The sequence below is a fragment of the Sciurus vulgaris genome (genome assembly GCF_902686455.1).
Source record: "Sciurus vulgaris genome assembly, chromosome: 9".
Lineage (NCBI taxonomy): Eukaryota > Metazoa > Chordata > Mammalia > Rodentia > Sciuridae > Sciurus > Sciurus vulgaris.
The window spans coordinates 105,421,968-105,427,053 of record NC_136469.1 but is presented as its reverse complement, the minus strand read 5'-3'; positions in this window follow the sequence as shown (position 1 = coordinate 105,427,053).

Below are 5,086 nucleotides of genomic sequence, written 5' to 3'. Positions count from 1 at the left end.
GGAGGATCTTTAAGAAGTGCTCCATTTTGATTAAACTGAAAACTATCGTGGGTCTTACATGGAATAAATTTAGACTTCTTCCAATGTGGACATCAATATCCCAGTTGTTTATCTCCTTCCATTATCAACCAGAGTGACTTCAGCTCTTGTAAAATCTTGAAATTCTCACTCCAATAGTTGGGGAATAATCAAACTGTAGAACTAGAACTAATCAGCCGCTCAGAACCCCAGGAACCCAACATTGTTAACTTCCCTTTTACTTCCTTCTGTTTTAATGATGACAAAGTCTTTTGTGGCCATGGGGTAAACCCATTGAATATGTAATATTTACAACCCACCATCTAGTAAACATCATATCCTTCCAATTCTCCCACATACATAGCCCCACGAACACCGTTCTTTGACATCTCTGTGACTGCCAGGTCTTTGATACCCTTACCTTTATCTGTAATTATTATCACTTCTTCCCTCCCAACATTCATTCCATCACCCATAATTACAATCATTCTTTTGCACATGTCCCTAGCTGCCTTGTCTTTCCCAGATGTATGAACTGGACTGCATTCTCTACCTTTCTTTAGCTTCTTCCTCTTTGTTCCTCAATGGTCAGCCCTTCTCCTAGTTATGCTGATCTGTTCGCCTATGCACTATTCCATCCCTCTCTCTGCTCAGAAATTCTAGGTTAGGTATGCCCCAGCCTTTTTAATATCATGGCACACACAGAAAAATGCCAATATCTGTTTAGTTCACTAGAAAAAATTGAATAAGGTTGAGGTATCTATACAGGCCTTGGTAAATAAATCACCAAATAAATACATAGCAACTAAAAATTTAAAATACAAGAGAAAATATAATAAATGCTGACTTTTCTTGAAAAAATATTGAATTGCATAAAACTTCCAAGCAATATATTTTAAAATATGGGCTTGCTTCTCAATATATTACTTTTTAATATTAGGTTTAAATCTGAAATAGCTATAAAACTTTCCTAACCAAGACTTTTTAATGATGATCTTTTTGAATTCTCAGTAGTCCCCATCAAGAGAAATTTTGAATGCAATAATCACCTAATATTTACAATTATAATTGACAAGCGGTTATAAACTCTAATAGTTTTTAAATTTTTTCTCATTGCAAAAATATAACAAAAATATCATGTTAATCCAGGTGAGTTTTGAATCAAATTGAACTATTTTATTTCAAGAGTGTCAAAATAATGATGGAGAGGTCTGGGGGTATAGCTCAGTTGGTAAAGTGCTTGCCTTACATGCACAAAACCCTGGGTTCACTCCCCGGCTCCACAAAAAAAAAAAAAAAAAAAAAAAAAAAAAAGATGGAGTTATAATACTCATTGTTACAGCTGACCTGGGACACATGAAGGACAGACACATCAAGGAACAAGATGTGTGTAAACAGTGTGAAGACTGACATTTGAGGTTGCTCCCTGGGCTACTCCCTGTAGCTGCACTTACTGGGAGGCCCTGTCCTGACTTCTCACATTCCCCACACCAGGATACTTTAGGATCAGGCTGTGTGTCCAGGGCATCTAGAACATGAACATCAGCAGCTGCTTCATAGGCTTCTTTCTCACAAACAGCAGCAATGTGCTCTTAGTCTGAATTTTCTGAGATTTAGGATGGAGAAGGAAGAGCTAAATGTTGCCCATCATTCTTATGACTTGTAGAGAGTACAGGGGCATGCCATTATATTTGTTCTCTTCTAGCTACCCTCAGAAGAGTCCAAAGAAGTTGTTCAAGATGCAGGCATAGAAGATCTTCCTACAGTCCACCCCAAAGGTGATCAGTGAATGACTCAATACCTGTGACATACCCATATTCATGGGAATTCCAGTTGAGAAATCTGCTTTATGCTCTTAATCATCGCCTATCTCTCCCACATTTCCAGACCTTCTCATTACTGGTTTGTAACATTTACCAATTGTAATTAAGCCTCTACGAAATTATAAAACAAAAACTAACCTTCACCTATTTCTTATTTTCCCCTCCAGATACCACTCTAAGTCTGCTTTCTCTAAAGAGCTAAACTTCTGGAAGAGATTATTCTACTTATTCTACACTTTTCTCCACATCATCCCCATCACTCTTTTTAACTCATTGTAATCTAGATTTTTAATGAACTACACTTGCAAAGGTTGTAAATAACTCCTTATTGCTGTATCTAGTAGATAGTTCACAGTTCTTATGAGCATGTGATGTGATTGATCATATCTCCTTGTTGGAACATTCTCTCCATTGATGTGTATGCCATTCATTTTAAACACTAAATATATATTGGAAACTGAGTAGTTTATGGTGAACTAATAAGGCATAATCTCTACCCTAGTGGAACATGGGTGGAAATACATTGAATAATAATTGTGATTATAGAAGTTCAAGTTCATTTGGAAAAAAAGTCACTTTTTTTCTTGATACTGAAATCAAGAAGGCATTTATTATTTTGTTTTGATTTATATGAACTAAAGAGTACTCTAAATTATTCTTTTATAGTTCCTTTTAAAAAAGTAATGTTGAACAAGTGGAACTATCTTGTGATGCCCTTTTTATTTTCTCTTTTGAGGCAGGGTCTCTCTAAGTTGTTCAGAGCCTTGCTAAGTTGCTAAGGCTGGCCTGGAACTTGTGATCCTCCTGCCCATATCCCAAGATTACAGTGTACACTGCCACACTCAGCAGAAGAGTGTTAACTTAATCCCAAAAGATTGATTTCTGGTGATCTCTTGGTTCAAGATTAGAGCACTAAGGGTCTGAATTGATGAATAAATCCCACATTTTCTTTTTCTATCAAATATGAATCAACTTCCAGGAAGACTTTGGATCTTACCAAATTCATAGCAAAATTCTTTGTCATATTGCCCAAATTATCAAAGAACTCAAAAACATTTAAATGCCAGCACAAATGCAAAATGACAGTTCATCTCAAATTATAATTTTATTTTGAAAAATGACAAAATGACAGTATATCCTGAATGCTTTAATTTGTTCCCCCAGAAAGACCTCCATACCCATTTAACACCAGAAACTCAATTTATTGATTGACTAATTACTGAGAAATTTATGACTAATAGGAAATATATTCATTAATTTACAATGTACCATGCATTACACCTGACTCTGCAAACATACAGAATAGGATAAATCTGGATTCTGGAATCTTATAATCTTGTCAGAAAGCAAAGAAAAAGCAGAATTTGCATTAGCAAAACAGCTTTCCCAGAAAGTCTTCTAATTTTTTCTTTATTTACAGGAAAAAGAACATGCAAATTTTATTACATGCCTAAGACATGGGAGTACTAAACTCCTGCCTTTTAGTTTTCTTATAGTTATTTCCTCTCTTATAAACTATATATTTAATTAATTAATTTAAGAAATATTTGTCAATTTCATACCATATGACAATCACTTTGATGCCACACAAATATGGTCCTGCTCTCAAGGACCTTTATGTTAGTGAGGTGTGAGGTAAGGAGGGAGGGAGAGCAAGAGGGGGAGGGAAAGAGGGAGAGGGGGAGGGAAAGAGGGAGAGGGGGAGGGAAAGAAGGAGAGAGAGAGAGAGAGAGAGAGAGAGAGAGAGAGAGAGAGAAAGAGAAAATACAATTATTTTAGGTCATGATTAATGCTATGAAAACAATGAATAAGGGAACATGGAGAGTGACCTGGGTACCACTTTAACTGGGTGATCAAGGAAGGCCTCTCTGATGTGGTTACATCAACTGAAAACTGAGACAAGAACCAGTGCAAACACCTGAAGAACAGCTTTCTAGAAGAGGAAATAGAATTTAGCACATTCTAGAAACAATGAATATTAATTACTAATATTGATTATCTTGGGGAGATAATTGGGAGAATAAAGACTCACAAAGTCCCTGTCCCAAAAATGTTATGTAACAGAGACAGAAGTAAGAAAAAGGGTGACAATAGAACTCAGAAGTGCAGTGACAGAAGTATGTACAAGGTAAAACTGAGGAAGGGTGATTAATTCTCTGGAGTGTGTTTCAGGGAAGACGTCACAAAAAAGGGACGATAAAGCAGGATTCTGAAACACCAAAGCAACTCACAAGGCAGGTTTGTATAGGCAATGTACAGGGAACAGTGGATTTGTAGAAAGCAGACTGTTGAGACTCCAGAGGCACAAGGGCAAGCCATGATTCTATGCATCACGGGAGCTATCAAAAGGCTCTCAAGAAGGAAACACTGAGTTGGATTTGTGTTTTAGATGACTGAGTCTTTTAAATATGTCTGCAGGATCATAAATCTGGGGCACATCTAGAATGAAAAAGATGAAATGAGGATGGGGCAAAGGGACTCTGAAATGAAATGAGAAATCTGACAAGAGTTGATGAACTGAATAGAACTGGAAGTGTTCACTGGTGCATCAGCAATAATTTTTAGTACATGGTTCAGAGTAAGCACTCAATAAACATTTGTGGAATGAATGAAAGAAAATGAATGGGGGTGGCTGGGCGAGCTGTCTGATGAACAGATGTCACAAGCCCCACATTCGAACGTTGTCTCCCATTAATAGAGACTGAGCTCCAACGACTTTTCGGATGTTGTTTTCATCCTAACAGTCGTATGTAGTAGGTACTATTTCGATTCAGAAGAGCAAAATCTGAGGCTCAGCGAGGTAATATATCCTGTCTGAGGTTCTACAAGTCAGAAACTAGACTCAAGAGGGTCTGACAGATGACCCTCTGCGTGCGCTTAAAACTTACTTTATACTTCCTAGCCTGGAGGCTTAAAGAGTGAAATAGATTATGTAAAGCCTAAAAGCAGGGAAATTTAAGATGGTAACTCGCAACGAGGGCGCAAACGGGGGTTCTAGAAAGTCAGTCTGTAAAGGTAGATGAGAGAGTGGCGTCACAAGGACACAAGACTAGCGCCAAGATCCAGCTAGTCCGCGGCTCGCGGCTCCTGGCCCGCACCGTCCCCAGCGCAGCCGCAATGCAGCTCGCTAGCGCCGCGGCCCGTGAGTAAGAAGACCAGTGACGAGCAGAGAGGGCGGGGCCAACAGACGCAGGCGTCTATTCACAGGCTGGTCGGCGACGACCTCAGGGAGGTCTTGCGTCATT